We start from the raw sequence: 17,856 nt of genomic DNA, 5'->3' as shown, positions 1-17,856 counted from the left end.
ATGTAACCTAGCAAACTAATTCCTAAAAACATTTTAGTATTTGGTCAGGGTAAAGGGAGCACCCGGATTTGAAACAGGGACCTCTTGACCTGCTTTTACCACGAATGTGCACCGGACCGTGTGCTTTTGGTCGAGGGCCTCCAATGACCAAATGCCTCCATCTAGACACAACCTACCAACCTAACCAGTTCCTAAAAGCACTTTAGTACATGATCATAGCTAAGGGGGCACCCGGATTTGAACCGGGGACCTCTTGATCTGCAGTCAAATGCTCTACCACTGAGCTATACCCCCTTACAGTGAAGCTTTTCTCTTTGAAAAAATAAAAAACCCAAGCAAATTTCTTGAATAGATAAGTACAATGTAACAAAACAAGGAAGTGTTTGGGTTGACGTAACCTACCAAATTAGTTCCTCAAAACAACTCAGTATTTGGTCACAGCTAAGAGGGCACCCGGATTTGAACCGGGGACCTCTTGATCTGCAGTCAAATGCTCTACCACTGAGCTATACCCCCTTACAGTGAAGTATTTTTCTGTAAAAAATAAAAAAAACACAAGCAATTTCCTTGAATAGATAAGTACAATGTAACACAATAAAGAAGTGTTTGGCTTGATGTAACCTAGCAAACTAATTCCTAAAAACATTTTAGTATTTGGTCAGGGTAAAGGGAGCACCCGGATTTGAAACAGGGACCTCTTGACCTGCTTTTACCACGAATGTGCACCGGACCGTGTGCTTTTGGCCGAGGGCCTCCAATGACCAAATGCCTCCATCTAGACACAACCTACCAACCTAACCAGTTCCTAAAAGCACTTTAGTACTTGATCATAGCTAAGGGGGCACCCGGATTTGAACCGGGGACCTCTTGATCTGCAGTCAAATGCTCTACCACTGAGCTATACCCCCTTACAGTGAAGCTTTTCTCTTTGAAAAAATAAAAAACCCAAGCAAATTCCTTGAATACATAAGTACAATGTAACAAAACAAAGAAGTGTTTGGGTTGACGTAACCTACCAAATTAGTTCTTAAAAACAACTGAGTATTTGGTCACAGCTAAGGGGGCACCCGGATTTGAACCGGGGACCTCTTGATCTGCAGTCAAATGCTCTACCACTGAGCTATACCCCCTTACAGGGAAGGATTTTTCGTTTGAAAAAATAAAAAACCCAAGCAATTTCCTTGAATAGATAAGTACAATGTAACACATCAAAGAAGTGTTTGGGTTGACGTAACCTACCAAATTAGTTCCTAAAAACAACTCAGTATTTGGTCACAGCTAAGGGGGCACCCGGATTTGAACCGGAGACCTCTTGATCTGCAGTCAAATGCTCTACCACTGAGCTATACCCCCTTACAGTGAAGCATTTTTCTTAAAAAAAAATTAAAAACGTAACACATCAAAGAAGTGTTTGGGATGACGTAACCTACCAAATTAGTTCCTAAAAACAACTCAGTATTTGGTCACAGCTAAGGGGGCACCTGGATTTGAACCGGGGACCTCTTGATCTGCAGTCAAATGCTCTACCACTGAGCTATACCCCCTTACAGTAATGTGCTTTTTTCCTTCAAAAAATATAAAACCCAAGCAATTTCCTTGAATAGATAGGTACAATGTAAAACAACAAAGAAGTGTTTGGCTTGATGTAACCTAGCAAAATAATTCCTAAAAACATTTTAGTATTTGGTCAGGGTAAAGGGGGCACCCGGATTTGAACCAGGGACCTCTTGACCTGCTTTTACCACGAATGTGCACCAGACCGTGTACTTTTGGTCGAGGGCCTCCAATGACCAAATGCCTCCATCTAGACACAACCTACCAACCTAACCAGTTCCTAAAAGCATTTTAGTATTTGATCATAGCTAAGGGGGCACCCGGATTTGAACCGGGGACCTCTTGATCTGCAGTCAAATGCTCTACCACTGAGCTATACCCCCTTACAGGGAAGGATTTTTCGTTTGAAAAAATAAAAAACCCAAGCAATTTCCTTGAATAGATAAGTACAATGTAACACATCAAAGAAGTGTTTGGGTTGACGTAACCTACCAAATTAGTTCCTAAAAACAACTCAGTATTTGGTCACAGCTAAGGGGGCACCTGGATTTGAACCGGAGACCTCTTGATCTGCAGTCAAATGCTCTACCACTGAGCTATACCCCCTTACAGTCATGCATCTTTCTTTAAGAAATAAAAAACACAAGCAATTACCTTGAATAGATAAGTACATTGTAACACAATAAAGAAGTGTTTGGCTTGATGTAACCTAGCAAACTAATTCCTAAAAAAATTTTGGTATTTGGTCAGGGTAAAGGGAGCACCCGGATTTGAAACAGGGACCTCTTGACCTGCTTTTACCACGAATGTGCACCGGACCGTGTGCTTTTGGCCGAGGGCCTCCAATGACCAAATGCCTCCATCTAGACACAACCTACCAACCTAACCAGTTCCTAAAAGCACTTTAGTACTTGATCATAGCTAAGGGGGCACCCGGATTTGAACCGGGGACCTCTTGATCTGCAGTCAAATGCTCTACCACTGAGCTATACCCCCTTACAGTGAAGCTTTTCTCTTTGAAAAAATAAAAAACTGTAGTGAAGCGAGTGCCAATACTCGCTTTGGGGGAGGGGAAAAGTAACGGGAGTCCGTGAGAGGAAAAAAAAAATAAAAAAATAAAAAAATAAAAAAATAAAAATAAATGATGGCTTACTCGCACAGCACTTCCGTGCAGGGTGTACTTTATTTACAGTGCCAGAAATAAAGCAGTCCACAGTGAAGTCTATGTACAGGTGCACACAAAAACCCAAAAGTACCAAAACAATAAAACAAAAAAAATAAAGACGAAAACTGTATCCACAATATACAATGGTTTTGGGGTTTTGCTTGAGGTTCCACCACAACACTCTCGCCAACTTGGTTAACAAGTCATGAATGTGAGTCTAGCCCTCTGGAGTCTGAGGCTGATTTGGGGCCTGGAGAAGTTTTGACATGCTCTGACATTTGTGCTTTTTTCAGTTCTTCATAAACATATTAATGGAAAAAGTGTCATTACACTGTATTCAGCACAAACTAGGCTACAATAATATGTGAGGAACATGTATGTACATGTTTGTGTTTTTGAAGGAATAACATTTATGCGTGGTTATTGAAAAAACAAAAAACTTAAGTCACTGAAATAAGGCCAAAAAAAGTATAGTAAATCTGTGTTCACAAGACTTTTGGGTATTGGAGGTTGTAGACTAGAATTTTTGCTTCAGAATTATGTAAAAATTATGCTGCCTACTCCTTCATATAAAACAATATATTGATTTAGTTTTTGTAAGACACTTTTTGCCAAGGAACACAGTATGCGAGGAGGCGTGAATCACCACTGAAAATGGGCCATTCTCACCTGAGAAGACAAAAGAATTGGATAGTAATGAGCTGAAATGACTTGCATATTAATGAGGCATTTCAGTCAGGTAGGCTGTGAAAAAAAAAACCTTCTGTGATGTCTCAAGCTCATTATGATATATGAAACATACAGAAAAATATTATTACAATATAAAGTAATGGTTTTATATTATACTTTAAAATATAATGTATTTCTGTGATGCAAAGAGTCTGAATATAGGCTTTTAGTTTAAAAGCATGCACATTTGGAGAAATATTGGATTCTCATATGCTTATGTCAATTTTCTATACAGAGGAGTTATTTTTATTTAATATTCACTGTCATTACTATGAGCGCTGGTGTTTTCAATTCATCCTTGAAGTCGGAGGGCGCTCTATGCATTTTTAGTCCACAAATTCATCTAAAAGAAGAAGAGGCTATTCCATGAATGGAGTTTCCAATTCATACAGCAGCAGGAGGGCGCTAAAGAAACAAAAACTCATCTAAAATTCATCCATAGAAGAAAAGTAAACAGGAACTAACTGTATGTCTTCTAGAGATCGCTAACCATGACTTTTACATCCAGATAAACACTTTTCAAGACAATAAATACACGATTGAGACGATGAATGCATGTATTGCCTCTGAATTTGCGTCTGAATAGCGCTGGCTCCGTGGGCGTGGCCGCATTAGCGGATAATGAGCTGAATCACAGTCTTCTGACATGGCTCTCTTTTCATACAGATTACATAAACACAGAAGGTTTGTTTTCGATTTGACTTACATGATTTAAAACCTGACATCTTAACGTTTTTTTACACATAAGTTTAATTTTTCTGTGATTAGTATTCACTAAGTTACAGTTCATTTTCTGAGAATTATCAGATTGGATTTCGTTCAGAGGGAGAGGAGAGATCACGCATCATGTTAGTTTTCTTTATTTTACAAAAAGCACAACATTTTGTTTTTACTTTGAGTGTATATAAATAAAAGAAGACATTCTATAGTTTCAATTGATATATTACTTATGTCTCTATGACAAAAAATGACGGAGTATTTGAAGTCTGTTTTGCTGCAATGTGAAAAAAAAACTGCAAAACGCGCCGGCGCGTTTTTAGACCTCAGAGTGCTAGCCTCCCCTTTTATATGACAGACTCCACCCCCTTTTGGCATAATTCATTAAAAGGGTAAGTATTATACATTGGACATTTTAAATCTTTCATAAGACTCACTAAATCAACCTTAAACAATAATTCTCACGGGCAATTCAAATAAATATATTCATTGTCCTCAATAACACAAAAACACATAATCTTTCAACACATATTTTACACATAATCTCCCTACCCCACACAAGACAATGGTTTAGCCGGCTTCCGGTTGCGCTGCGCCGGCGCGACCATCCGTTACGTCATAAACAGGCGCCCTCCGTGTGCTCTGTTTGGCCGACACAGCGTTTACCCACCGAAAGACTAAACCCAGACAAACAAACAATTGAATGAAGACAAAACACAAGACAAAGACGATGTGTGTGTGTATAAGGATCGGGCATGAAACTGCGTTAAAGGGAAATGTGATGTGGAGGAATGTCCATGGGCCATCGGCCCGGCGTGTGCACCCGCTTTGCCGACGGCAGAAACAGCAGGTAAGGAGAGGGAAATGGAGCGTGAATGGGGGATGTATTTAGGTGCGTGTGTGTGTGTGCGTGCGTGCCCAGCGGGGAACATCTACTTTATCACAAAAACCCAAGCAAATTCCTTGAATACATAAGTACAATGTAACAAAACAAAGAAGTTTTTGGGTTGACGTAACCTACCAAATTAGTTCTTAAAAACAACTGAGTATTTGGTCACAGCTAAGGGGGCACCCGGATTTGAACCGGGGACCTCTTGATCTGCAGTCAAATGCTCTACCACTGAGCTATACCCCCTTACAGTAATGTGCTTTTTTTCTTCAAAAAATATAAAACCCAAGCAATTTCCTTGAATAGATAGGTACAATGTAAAACAACAAAGAAGTGTTTGGCTTGATGTAACCTAGCAAAATAATTCCTAAAAACATTTTAGTATTTGGTCAGGGTAAAGGGGGCAACCGGATTTGAAACAGGGACCTCTTGACCTGCTTTTACCACGAATGTGCACCGGACCGTGTGCTTTTGGTCGAGGGCCTCCAATGACCAAATGCCTCCATCTAGACACAACCTACCAACCTAACCAGTTCCTAAAAGCACTTTAGTATTTGGTCATAGCTAAGGGGGCACCCGGATTTAAACCGGGGACCTCTTGATCTGCAGTCAAATGCTCTACCACTGAGCTATATCCCCTTACAGTGAAGCTTTTTTCTGTAAAAAAATAAAAAAACCCAAGCAATTTCCATGAATAGATAAGTACAATGTAACAGAACAAAGAAGTGTTTGGGTTGACGTAACCTACCAAATTAGTTCCTAAAAACAACTGAGTATTTGGTCACAGCTAAGGGGGCACCCGGATTTGAACCAGGGACCTCTTGAACTGCAGTCAAATGCTCTACCGCTGAGCTATACCCCCTTACAGTGAAGCATTTTTCTGTAAAAAAATAAAAAAACCCAAGCAATTTCCTTGAATAGATAAGTACAATGTAACAAAACAAAGAAGTGATTGGCTTGAAGTAACCTTCCAAAGTAGTTCCTAAAAGCACTTTAGTATTTGGTCACAGCTAAGGGGGCACCCGGATTTGAACCGGAGACCTCTTGATCTGCAGTCAAATGCTCTACCACTGAGCTATACCCCCTTACAGTGAAGCATTTTTCTTAAAAAAAAATTAAAAACGTAACACATCAAAGAAGTGTTTGGGATGACGTAACCTACCAAATTAGTTCCTAAAAACAACTCAGTATTTGGTCACAGCTAAGGGGGCACCTGGATTTGAACCGGGGACCTCTTGATCTGCAGTCAAATGCTCTACCACTGAGCTATACCCCCTTACAGGGAAGGATTTTTCGTTTGAAAAAATAAAAAACCCAAGCAATTTCCTTGAATAGATAAGTACAATGTAACACATCAAAGAAGTGTTTGGGTTGACGTAACCTACCAAATTAGTTCCTAAAAACAACTCAGTATTTGGTCACAGCTAAGGGGGCACCCGGATTTGAACCGGAGACCTCTTGATCTGCAGTCAAATGCTCTACCACTGAGCTATACCCCCTTACAGTCATGCATCTTTCTTTAAGAAATAAAAAACACAAGCAATTACCTTGAATAGATAAGTACATTGTAACACAATAAAGAAGTGTTTGGCTTGATGTAACCTAGCAAACTAATTCCTAAAAACATTTTAGTATTTGGTCAGGGTAAAGGGAGCACCCGGATTTGAAACAGGGACCTCTTGACCTGCTTTTACCACGAATGTGCACCGGACCGTGTGCTTTTGGTCGAGGGCCTCCAATGACCAAATGCCTCCATCTAGACACAACCTACCAACCTAACCAGTTCCTAAAAGCACTTTAGTACTTGATCATAGCTAAGGGGGCACCCGGATTTGAACCGGGGACCTCTTGATCTGCAGTCAAATGCTCTACCACTGAGCTATACCCCCTTACAGTGAAGCTTTTCTCTTTGAAAAAATAAAAAACCCAAGCAAATTTCTTGAATAGATAAGTACAATGTAACAAAACAAGGAAGTGTTTGGGTTGACGTAACCTACCAAATTAGTTCCTCAAAACAACTCAGTATTTGGTCACAGCTAAGAGGGCACCCGGATTTGAACCGGGGACCTCTTGATCTGCAGTCAAATGCTCTACCACTGAGCTATACCCCCTTACAGTGAAGTATTTTTCTGTAAAAAATAAAAAAAACACAAGCAATTTCCTTGAATAGATAAGTACAATGTAACACAATAAAGAAGTGTTTGGCTTGATGTAACCTAGCAAACTAATTCCTAAAAACATTTTAGTATTTGGTCAGGGTAAAGGGAGCACCCGGATTTGAAACAGGGACCTCTTGACCTGCTTTTACCACGAATGTGCACCGGACCGTGTGCTTTTGGTTGAGGGCCTCCAATGACCAAATGCCTCCATCTAGACACAACCTACCTATCTAACCAGTTCCTAAAAGCACTTTAGTATTTGGTCACAGCTAAGGGGGCACCCGGATTTGAACCGGGGACCTCGTGATCTGCAGTCAAATGCTCTACCGCTGAGCTATACCCCCTTACAGTGAAGCATTTTTCTGTAAAAAAATAAAAAAACCCAAGCAATTTCCTTGAATAGATAAGTACAATGTAACAAAACAAAGAAGTGATTGGCTTGAAGTAACCTTCCAAAGTAGTTCCTAAAAGCACTTTAGTATTTGGTCACAGCTAAGGGGGCACCCGGATTTGAACCGGAGACCTCTTGATCTGCAGTCAAATGCTCTACCACTGAGCTATACCCCCTTACAGTGAAGCATTTTTCTTAAAAAAAAATTAAAAACGTAACACATCAAAGAAGTGTTTGGGATGACGTAACCTACCAAATTAGTTCCTAAAAACAACTCAGTATTTGGTCACAGCTAAGGGGGCACCTGGATTTGAATCGGGGACCTCTTGATCTGCAGTCAAATGCTCTACCACTGAGCTATACCCCCTTACAGTAATGTGCTTTTTTCCTTCAAAAAATATAAAACCCAAGCAATTTCCTTGAATAGATAGGTACAATGTAAAACAACAAAGAAGTGTTTGGCTTGATGTAACCTAGCAAAATAATTCCTAAAAACATTTTAGTATTTGGTCAGGGTAAAGGGGGCACCCGGATTTGAACCAGGGACCTCTTGACCTGCTTTTACCACGAATGTGCACCAGACCGTGTACTTTTGGTCGAGGGCCTCCAATGACCAAATGCCTCCATCTAGACACAACCTACCAACCTAACCAGTTCCTAAAAGCATTTTAGTATTTGATCATAGCTAAGGGGGCACCCGGATTTGAACCGGGGACCTCTTGATCTGCAGTCAAATGCTCTACCACTGAGCTATACCCCCTTACAGGGAAGGATTTTTCGTTTGAAAAAATAAAAAACCCAAGCAATTTCCTTGAATAGATAAGTACAATGTAACACATCAAAGAAGTGTTTGGGTTGACGTAACCTACCAAATTAGTTCCTAAAAACAACTCAGTGTTTGGTCACAGCTAAGGGGGCACCCGGATTTGAACCAGAGACCTCTTGATCTGCAGTCAAATGCTCTACCACTGAGCTATACCCCCTTACAGTCATGCATCTTTCTTTAAGAAATAAAAAACACAAGCAATTACCTTGAATAGATAAGTACATTGTAACACAATAAAGAAGTGTTTGGCTTGATGTAACCTAGCAAACTAATTCCTAAAAACATTTTAGTATTTGGTCAGGGTAAAGGGAGCACCCGGATTTGAAACAGGGACCTCTTGACCTGCTTTTACCACGAATGTGCACCGGACCGTGTGCTTTTGGTCGAGGGCCTCCAATGACCAAATGCCTCCATCTAGACACAACCTACCAACCTAACCAGTTCCTAAAAGCACTTTAGTACATGATCATAGCTAAGGGGGCACCCGGATTTGAACCGGGGACCTCTTGATCTGCAGTCAAATGCTCTACCACTGAGCTATACCCCCTTACAGTGAAGCTTTTCTCTTTGAAAAAATAAAAAACCCAAGCAAATTTCTTGAATAGATAAGTACAATGTAACAAAACAAGGAAGTGTTTGGGTTGACGTAACCTACCAAATTAGTTCCTCAAAACAACTCAGTATTTGGTCACAGCTAAGAGGGCACCCGGATTTGAACCGGGGACCTCTTGATCTGCAGTCAAATGCTCTACCACTGAGCTATACCCCCTTACAGTGAAGTATTTTTCTGTAAAAAATAAAAAAAACACAAGCAATTTCCTTGAATAGATAAGTACAATGTAACACAATAAAGAAGTGTTTGGCTTGATGTAACCTAGCAAACTAATTCCTAAAAACATTTTAGTATTTGGTCAGGGTAAAGGGAGCACCCGGATTTGAAACAGGGACCTCTTGACCTGCTTTTACCACGAATGTGCACCGGACCGTGTGCTTTTGGCCGAGGGCCTCCAATGACCAAATGCCTCCATCTAGACACAACCTACCAACCTAACCAGTTCCTAAAAGCACTTTAGTACTTGATCATAGCTAAGGGGGCACCCGGATTTGAACCGGGGACCTCTTGATCTGCAGTCAAATGCTCTACCACTGAGCTATACCCCCTTACAGTGAAGCTTTTCTCTTTGAAAAAATAAAAAACCCAAGCAAATTCCTTGAATACATAAGTACAATGTAACAAAACAAAGAAGTGTTTGGGTTGACGTAACCTACCAAATTAGTTCCTCAAAACAACTCAGTATTTGGTCACAGCTAAGGGGGCACCCGGATTTGAACCGGGGACCTCTTGATCTGCAGTCAAATGCTCTACCACTGAGCTATACCCCCTTACAGTAATGTGCTTTTTTTCTTCAAAAAATATAAAACCCAAGCAATTTCCTTGAATAGATAGGTACAATGTAAAACAACAAAGAAGTGTTTGGCTTGATGTAACCTAGCAAAATAATTCCTAAAAACATTTTAGTATTTGGTCAGGGTAAAGGGGGCACCCGGATTTGAAACAGGGACCTCTTGACCTGCTTTTACCACGAATGTGCACCGGACCGTGTGCTTTTGGTCGAGGGCCTCCAATGACCAAATGCCTCCATCTAGACACAACCTACCAACCTAACCAGTTCCTAAAAGCACTTTAGTATTTGGTCATAGCTAAGGGGGCACCCGGATTTAAACCGGGGACCTCTTGATCTGCAGTCAAATGCTCTACCACTGAGCTATATCCCCTTACAGTGAAGCTTTTTTCTGTAAAAAAATAAAAAAACCCAAGCAATTTCCATGAATAGATAAGTACAATGTAACAGAACAAAGAAGTGTTTGGGTTGACGTAACCTACCAAATTAGTTCCTAAAAACAACTGAGTATTTGGTCACAGCTAAGGGGGCACCCGGATTTGAACCGGAGACCTCTTGATCTGCAGTCAAATGCTCTACCACTGAGCTATACCCCCTTACAGTGAAGCATTTTTCTTAAAAAAAAATTAAAAACGTAACACATCAAAGAAGTGTTTGGGATGACGTAACCTACCAAATTAGTTCCTAAAAACAACTCAGTATTTGGTCACAGCTAAGGGGGCACCTGGATTTGAACCGGGGACCTCTTGATCTGCAGTCAAATGCTCTACCACTGAGCTATACCCCCTTACAGTAATGTGCTTTTTTCCTTCAAAAAATATAAAACCCAAGCAATTTCCTTGAATAGATAGGTACAATGTAAAACAGCAAAGAAGTGTTTGGCTTGATGTAACCTAGCAAAATAATTCCTAAAAACATTTTAGTATTTGGTCAGGGTAAAGGGGGCACCCGGATTTGAACCAGGGACCTCTTGACCTGCTTTTACCACGAATGTGCACCAGACCGTGTACTTTTGGTCGAGGGCCTCCAATGACCAAATGCCTCCATCTAGACACAACCTACCAACCTAACCAGTTCCTAAAAGCATTTTAGTATTTGATCATAGCTAAGGGGGCACCCGGATTTGAACCGGGGACCTCTTGATCTGCAGTCAAATGCTCTACCACTGAGCTATACCCCCTTACAGGGAAGGATTTTTCGTTTGAAAAAATAAAAAACCCAAGCAATTTCCTTGAATAGATAAGTACAATGTAACACATCAAAGAAGTGTTTGGGTTGACGTAACCTACCAAATTAGTTCCTAAAAACAACTCAGTATTTGGTCACAGCTAAGGGGGCACCCGGATTTGAACCGGAGACCTCTTGATCTGCAGTCAAATGCTCTACCACTGAGCTATACCCCCTTACAGTCATGCATCTTTCTTTAAGAAATAAAAAACACAAGCAATTACCTTGAATAGATAAGTACATTGTAACACAATAAAGAAGTGTTTGGCTTGATGTAACCTAGCAAACTAATTCCTAAAAACATTTTAGTATTTGGTCAGGGTAAAGGGAGCACCCGGATTTGAAACAGGGACCTCTTGACCTGCTTTTACCACGAATGTGCACCGGACCGTGTGCTTTTGGTCGAGGGCCTCCAATGACCAAATGCCTCCATCTAGACACAACCTACCAACCTAACCAGTTCCTAAAAGCACTTTAGTACTTGATCATAGCTAAGGGGGCACCCGGATTTGAACCGGGGACCTCTTGATCTGCAGTCAAATGCTCTACCACTGAGCTATACCCCCTTACAGTGAAGCTTTTCTCTTTGAAAAAATAAAAAACCCAAGCAAATTTCTTGAATAGATAAGTACAATGTAACAAAACAAGGAAGTGTTTGGGTTGACGTAACCTACCAAATTAGTTCCTCAAAACAACTCAGTATTTGGTCACAGCTAAGAGGGCACCCGGATTTGAACCGGGGACCTCTTGATCTGCAGTCAAATGCTCTACCACTGAGCTATACCCCCTTACAGTGAAGTATTTTTCTGTAAAAAATAAAAAAAACACAAGCAATTTCCTTGAATAGATAAGTACAATGTAACACAATAAAGAAGTGTTTGGCTTGATGTAACCTAGCAAACTAATTCCTAAAAACATTTTAGTATTTGGTCAGGGTAAAGGGAGCACCCGGATTTGAAACAGGGACCTCTTGACCTGCTTTTACCACGAATGTGCACCGGACCGTGTGCTTTTGGCCGAGGGCCTCCAATGACCAAATGCCTCCATCTAGACACAACCTACCAACCTAACCAGTTCCTAAAAGCACTTTAGTACTTGATCATAGCTAAGGGGGCACCCGGATTTGAACCGGGGACCTCTTGATCTGCAGTCAAATGCTCTACCACTGAGCTATACCCCCTTACAGTGAAGCTTTTCTCTTTGAAAAAATAAAAAACCCAAGCAAATTCCTTGAATACATAAGTACAATGTAACAAAACAAAGAAGTGTTTGGGTTGACGTAACCTACCAAATTAGTTCTTAAAAACAACTGAGTATTTGGTCACAGCTAAGGGGGCACCCGGATTTGAACCGGGGACCTCTTGATCTGCAGTCAAATGCTCTACCACTGAGCTATACCCCCTTACAGTAATGTGCTTTTTTTCTTCAAAAAATATAAAACCCAAGCAATTTCCTTGAATAGATAGGTACAATGTACAACAAAGAAGTGTTTGGCTTGATGTAACCTAGCAAAATAATTCCTAAAAACATTTTAGTATTTGGTCAGGGTAAAGGGGGCACCCGGATTTGAAACAGGGACCTCTTGACCTGCTTTTACCACGAATGTGCACCAGACCGTGTACTTTTGGTCGAGGGCCTCCAATGACCAAATGCCTCCATCTAGACACAACCTACCAACCTAACCAGTTCCTAAAAGCATTTTAGTATTTGATCATAGCTAAGGGGGCACCCGGATTTGAACCGGGGACCTCTTGATCTGCAGTCAAATGCTCTACCACTGAGCTATACCCCCTTACAGGGAAGGATTTTTCGTTTGAAAAAATAAAAAACCCAAGCAATTTCCTTGAATAGATAAGTACAATGTAACACATCAAAGAAGTGTTTGGGTTGACGTAACCTACCAAATTAGTTCCTAAAAACAACTCAGTATTTGGTCACAGCTAAGGGGGCACCCGGATTTGAACCGGAGACCTCTTGATCTGCAGTCAAATGCTCTACCACTGAGCTATACCCCCTTACAGTGAAGCATTTTTCTTAAAAAAAAAATTAAAAACGTAACACATCAAAGAAGTGTTTGGGATGACGTAACCTACCAAATTAGTTCCTAAAAACAACTCAGTATTTGGTCACAGCTAAGGGGGCACCTGGATTTGAACCGGGGACCTCTTGATCTGCAGTCAAATGCTCTACCACTGAGCTATACCCCCTTACAGTAATGTGCTTTTTTCCTTCAAAAAATATAAAACCCAAGCAATTTCCTTGAATAGATAGGTACAATGTAAAACAACAAAGAAGTGTTTGGCTTGATGTAACCTAGCAAAATAATTCCTAAAAACATTTTAGTATTTGGTCAGGGTAAAGGGGGCACCCGGATTTGAACCAGGGACCTCTTGACCTGCTTTTACCACGAATGTGCACCAGACCGTGTACTTTTGGTCGAGGGCCTCCAATGACCAAATGCCTCCATCTAGACACAACCTACCAACCTAACCAGTTCCTAAAAGCATTTTAGTATTTGATCATAGCTAAGGGGGCACCCGGATTTGAACCGGGGACCTCTTGATCTGCAGTCAAATGCTCTACCACTGAGCTATACCCCCTTACAGGGAAGGATTTTTCGTTTGAAAAAATAAAAAACCCAAGCAATTTCCTTGAATAGATAAGTACAATGTAACACATCAAAGAAGTGTTTGGGTTGACGTAACCTACCAAATTAGTTCCTAAAAACAACTCAGTATTTGGTCACAGCTAAGGGGGCACCTGGATTTGAACCGGAGACCTCTTGATCTGCAGTCAAATGCTCTACCACTGAGCTATACCCCCTTACAGTCATGCATCTTTCTTTAAGAAATAAAAAACACAAGCAATTACCTTGAATAGATAAGTACATTGTAACACAATAAAGAAGTGTTTGGCTTGATGTAACCTAGCAAACTAATTCCTAAAAAAATTTTGGTATTTGGTCAGGGTAAAGGGAGCACCCGGATTTGAAACAGGGACCTCTTGACCTGCTTTTACCACGAATGTGCACCGGACCGTGTGCTTTTGGCCGAGGGCCTCCAATGACCAAATGCCTCCATCTAGACACAACCTACCAACCTAACCAGTTCCTAAAAGCACTTTAGTACTTGATCATAGCTAAGGGGGCACCCGGATTTGAACCGGGGACCTCTTGATCTGCAGTCAAATGCTCTACCACTGAGCTATACCCCCTTACAGTGAAGCTTTTCTCTTTGAAAAAATAAAAAACTGTAGTGAAGCGAGTGCCAATACTCGCTTTGGGGGAGGGGAAAAGTAACGGGAGTCCGTGAGAGGAAAAAAAAAATAAAAAAATAAAAAAATAAAAATAAATGATGGCTTACTCGCACAGCACTTCCGTGCAGGGTGTACTTTATTTACAGTGCCAGAAATAAAGCAGTCCACAGTGAAGTCTATGTACAGGTGCACACAAAAACCCAAAAGTACCAAAACAATAAAACAAAAAAAATAAAGACGAAAACTGTATCCACAATATACAATGGTTTTGGGGTTTTGCTTGAGGTTCCACCACAACACTCTCGCCAACTTGGTTAACAAGTCATGAATGTGAGTCTAGCCTCCCCTTTTATATGACAGACTCCACCCCCTTTTGGCATAATTCATTAAAAGGGTAAGTATTATACATTGGACATTTTAAATCTTTCATAAGACTCACTAAATCAACCTTAAACAATAATTCTCACGGGCAATTCAAATAAATATATTCATTGTCCTCAATAACACAAAAACACGTAATCTTTCAACACATATTTTACACATAATCTCCCTACCCCACACAAGACAATGGTTTAGCCGGCTTCCGGTTGCGCTGCGCCGGCGCGACCATCCGTTACGTCATAAACAGGCGCCCTCCGTGTGCTCTGTTTGGCCGACACAGCGTTTACCCACCGAAAGACTAAACCCAGACAAACAAACAATTGAATGAAGACAAAACACAAGACAAAGACGATGTGTGTGTGTATAAGGATCGGGCATGAAACTGCGTTAAAGGGAAATGTGATGTGGAGGAATGTCCATGGGCCATCGGCCCGGCGTGTGCACCCGCTTTGCCGACGGCAGAAACAGCAGGTAAGGAGAGGGAAATGGAGCGTGAATGGGGGATGTATTTAGGTGCGTGTGTGTGTGTGCGTGCGTGCCCAGCGGGGAACATCTACTTTATCACAAAAACCCAAGCAAATTCCTTGAATACATAAGTACAATGTAACAAAACAAAGAAGTTGTTTGGGTTGACGTAACCTACCAAATTAGTTCTTAAAAACAACTGAGTATTTGGTCACAGCTAAGGGGGCACCCGGATTTGAACCGGGGACCTCTTGATCTGCAGTCAAATGCTCTACCACTGAGCTATACCCCCTTACAGTAATGTGCTTTTTTTCTTCAAAAAATATAAAACCCAAGCAATTTCCTTGAATAGATAGGTACAATGTAAAACAACAAAGAAGTGTTTGGCTTGATGTAACCTAGCAAAATAATTCCTAAAAACATTTTAGTATTTGGTCAGGGTAAAGGGGGCAACCGGATTTGAAACAGGGACCTCTTGACCTGCTTTTACCACGAATGTGCACCGGACCGTGTGCTTTTGGTCGAGGGCCTCCAATGACCAAATGCCTCCATCTAGACACAACCTACCAACCTAACCAGTTCCTAAAAGCACTTTAGTATTTGGTCATAGCTAAGGGGGCACCCGGATTTAAACCGGGGACCTCTTGATCTGCAGTCAAATGCTCTACCACTGAGCTATATCCCCTTACAGTGAAGCTTTTTTCTGTAAAAAAATAAAAAAACCCAAGCAATTTCCATGAATAGATAAGTACAATGTAACAGAACAAAGAAGTGTTTGGGTTGACGTAACCTACCAAATTAGTTCCTAAAAACAACTGAGTATTTGGTCACAGCTAAGGGGGCACCCGGATTTGAACCAGGGACCTCTTGAACTGCAGTCAAATGCTCTACCGCTGAGCTATACCCCCTTACAGTGAAGCATTTTTCTGTAAAAAAATAAAAAACCCAAGCAATTTCCTTGAATAGATAAGTACAATGTAACAAAACAAAGAAGTGATTGGCTTGAAGTAACCTTCCAAAGTAGTTCCTAAAAGCACTTTAGTATTTGGTCACAGCTAAGGGGGCACCCGGATTTGAACCGGAGACCTCTTGATCTGCAGTCAAATGCTCTACCACTGAGCTATACCCCCTTACAGTGAAGCATTTTTCTTAAAAAAAAATTAAAAACGTAACACATCAAAGAAGTGTTTGGGATGACGTAACCTACCAAATTAGTTCCTAAAAACAACTCAGTATTTGGTCACAGCTAAGGGGGCACCTGGATTTGAACCGGGGACCTCTTGATCTGCAGTCAAATGCTCTACCACTGAGCTATACCCCCTTACAGGGAAGGATTTTTCGTTTGAAAAAATAAAAAACCCAAGCAATTTCCTTGAATAGATAAGTACAATGTAACACATCAAAGAAGTGTTTGGGTTGACGTAACCTACCAAATTAGTTCCTAAAAACAACTCAGTATTTGGTCACAGCTAAGGGGGCACCCGGATTTGAACCGGAGACCTCTTGATCTGCAGTCAAATGCTCTACCACTGAGCTATACCCCCTTACAGTCATGCATCTTTCTTTAAGAAATAAAAAACACAAGCAATTACCTTGAATAGATAAGTACATTGTAACACAATAAAGAAGTGTTTGGCTTGATGTAACCTAGCAAACTAATTCCTAAAAACATTTTAGTATTTGGTCAGGGTAAAGGGAGCACCCGGATTTGAAACAGGGACCTCTTGACCTGCTTTTACCACGAATGTGCACCGGACCGTGTGCTTTTGGTCGAGGGCCTCCAATGACCAAATGCCTCCATCTAGACACAACCTACCAACCTAACCAGTTCCTAAAAGCACTTTAGTACTTGATCATAGCTAAGGGGGCACCCGGATTTGAACCGGGGACCTCTTGATCTGCAGTCAAATGCTCTACCACTGAGCTATACCCCCTTACAGTGAAGCTTTTCTCTTTGAAAAAATAAAAAACCCAAGCAAATTTCTTGAATAGATAAGTACAATGTAACAAAACAAGGAAGTGTTTGGGTTGACGTAACCTACCAAATTAGTTCCTCAAAACAACTCAGTATTTGGTCACAGCTAAGAGGGCACCCGGATTTGAACCGGGGACCTCTTGATCTGCAGTCAAATGCTCTACCACTGAGCTATACCCCCTTACAGTGAAGTATTTTTCTGTAAAAAATAAAAAAAACACAAGCAATTTCCTTGAATAGATAAGTACAATGTAACACAATAAAGAAGTGTTTGGCTTGATGTAACCTAGCAAACTAATTCCTAAAAACATTTTAGTATTTGGTCAGGGTAAAGGGAGCACCCGGATTTGAAACAGGGACCTCTTGACCTGCTTTTACCACGAATGTGCACCGGACCGTGTGCTTTTGGTTGAGGGCCTCCAATGACCAAATGCCTCCATCTAGACACAACCTACCAACCTAACCAGTTCCTAAAAGCACTTTAGTATTTGGTCACAGCTAAGGGGGCACCCGGATTTGAACCGGGGACCTCTTGATCTGCAGTCAAATGCTCTACCGCTGAGCTATACCCCCTTACAGTGAAGCATTTTTCTGTAAAAAAATAAAAAACCCAAGCAATTTCCTTGAATAGATAAGTACAATGTAACAAAACAAAGAAGTGATTGGCTTGAAGTAACCTTCCAAAGTAGTTCCTAAAAGCACTTTAGTATTTGGTCACAG

At 41.0% G+C, this 17,856-nt stretch overlaps 20 non-coding genes across 20 annotated transcripts; all 20 read right to left on the bottom strand.

The window, feature by feature from the left end:
- Positions 1-222: 222 nt before the first annotated feature.
- trnac-gca (transfer RNA cysteine (anticodon GCA)) lies at positions 223-294 on the bottom strand. The gene has a single exon. It is a non-coding gene; the product is annotated as a tRNA-Cys (tRNA).
- Positions 295-836: 542 nt separating this feature from the next.
- On the bottom strand, positions 837-908 carry trnac-gca (transfer RNA cysteine (anticodon GCA)). Its single transcript has one exon. It is a non-coding gene; the product is annotated as a tRNA-Cys (tRNA).
- A 150-nt stretch (positions 909-1,058) lies between these two features.
- trnac-gca (transfer RNA cysteine (anticodon GCA)) lies at positions 1,059-1,130 on the bottom strand. The gene has a single exon. It is a non-coding gene; the product is annotated as a tRNA-Cys (tRNA).
- Positions 1,131-1,865: 735 nt separating this feature from the next.
- trnac-gca (transfer RNA cysteine (anticodon GCA)) lies at positions 1,866-1,937 on the bottom strand. The gene has a single exon. It is a non-coding gene; the product is annotated as a tRNA-Cys (tRNA).
- A 541-nt stretch (positions 1,938-2,478) lies between these two features.
- On the bottom strand, positions 2,479-2,550 carry trnac-gca (transfer RNA cysteine (anticodon GCA)). Its single transcript has one exon. It is a non-coding gene; the product is annotated as a tRNA-Cys (tRNA).
- Positions 2,551-5,228: 2,678 nt separating this feature from the next.
- On the bottom strand, positions 5,229-5,300 carry trnac-gca (transfer RNA cysteine (anticodon GCA)). Its single transcript has one exon. It is a non-coding gene; the product is annotated as a tRNA-Cys (tRNA).
- A 1,571-nt stretch (positions 5,301-6,871) lies between these two features.
- Positions 6,872-6,943, bottom strand: trnac-gca (transfer RNA cysteine (anticodon GCA)). The gene has a single exon. It is a non-coding gene; the product is annotated as a tRNA-Cys (tRNA).
- Positions 6,944-8,292: 1,349 nt separating this feature from the next.
- trnac-gca (transfer RNA cysteine (anticodon GCA)) lies at positions 8,293-8,364 on the bottom strand. The gene has a single exon. It is a non-coding gene; the product is annotated as a tRNA-Cys (tRNA).
- A 541-nt stretch (positions 8,365-8,905) lies between these two features.
- On the bottom strand, positions 8,906-8,977 carry trnac-gca (transfer RNA cysteine (anticodon GCA)). Its single transcript has one exon. It is a non-coding gene; the product is annotated as a tRNA-Cys (tRNA).
- A 542-nt stretch (positions 8,978-9,519) lies between these two features.
- trnac-gca (transfer RNA cysteine (anticodon GCA)) lies at positions 9,520-9,591 on the bottom strand. Its single transcript has one exon. It is a non-coding gene; the product is annotated as a tRNA-Cys (tRNA).
- A 150-nt stretch (positions 9,592-9,741) lies between these two features.
- trnac-gca (transfer RNA cysteine (anticodon GCA)) lies at positions 9,742-9,813 on the bottom strand. Its single transcript has one exon. It is a non-coding gene; the product is annotated as a tRNA-Cys (tRNA).
- Positions 9,814-10,941: 1,128 nt separating this feature from the next.
- trnac-gca (transfer RNA cysteine (anticodon GCA)) lies at positions 10,942-11,013 on the bottom strand. Its single transcript has one exon. It is a non-coding gene; the product is annotated as a tRNA-Cys (tRNA).
- Positions 11,014-11,554: 541 nt separating this feature from the next.
- On the bottom strand, positions 11,555-11,626 carry trnac-gca (transfer RNA cysteine (anticodon GCA)). Its single transcript has one exon. It is a non-coding gene; the product is annotated as a tRNA-Cys (tRNA).
- A 542-nt stretch (positions 11,627-12,168) lies between these two features.
- trnac-gca (transfer RNA cysteine (anticodon GCA)) lies at positions 12,169-12,240 on the bottom strand. The gene has a single exon. It is a non-coding gene; the product is annotated as a tRNA-Cys (tRNA).
- Positions 12,241-12,390: 150 nt separating this feature from the next.
- trnac-gca (transfer RNA cysteine (anticodon GCA)) lies at positions 12,391-12,462 on the bottom strand. The gene has a single exon. It is a non-coding gene; the product is annotated as a tRNA-Cys (tRNA).
- A 318-nt stretch (positions 12,463-12,780) lies between these two features.
- trnac-gca (transfer RNA cysteine (anticodon GCA)) lies at positions 12,781-12,852 on the bottom strand. The gene has a single exon. It is a non-coding gene; the product is annotated as a tRNA-Cys (tRNA).
- A 736-nt stretch (positions 12,853-13,588) lies between these two features.
- Positions 13,589-13,660, bottom strand: trnac-gca (transfer RNA cysteine (anticodon GCA)). Its single transcript has one exon. It is a non-coding gene; the product is annotated as a tRNA-Cys (tRNA).
- A 541-nt stretch (positions 13,661-14,201) lies between these two features.
- trnac-gca (transfer RNA cysteine (anticodon GCA)) lies at positions 14,202-14,273 on the bottom strand. Its single transcript has one exon. It is a non-coding gene; the product is annotated as a tRNA-Cys (tRNA).
- A 1,108-nt stretch (positions 14,274-15,381) lies between these two features.
- trnac-gca (transfer RNA cysteine (anticodon GCA)) lies at positions 15,382-15,453 on the bottom strand. Its single transcript has one exon. It is a non-coding gene; the product is annotated as a tRNA-Cys (tRNA).
- A 1,570-nt stretch (positions 15,454-17,023) lies between these two features.
- Positions 17,024-17,095, bottom strand: trnac-gca (transfer RNA cysteine (anticodon GCA)). Its single transcript has one exon. It is a non-coding gene; the product is annotated as a tRNA-Cys (tRNA).
- Positions 17,096-17,856: the final 761 nt, after the last annotated feature.

Source organism: Chanodichthys erythropterus, chromosome 6, assembly GCF_024489055.1.
Source record: "Chanodichthys erythropterus isolate Z2021 chromosome 6, ASM2448905v1, whole genome shotgun sequence".
Lineage (NCBI taxonomy): Eukaryota > Metazoa > Chordata > Actinopteri > Cypriniformes > Xenocyprididae > Chanodichthys > Chanodichthys erythropterus.
This window is presented reverse-complemented; position numbering and strand designations above follow the sequence as displayed.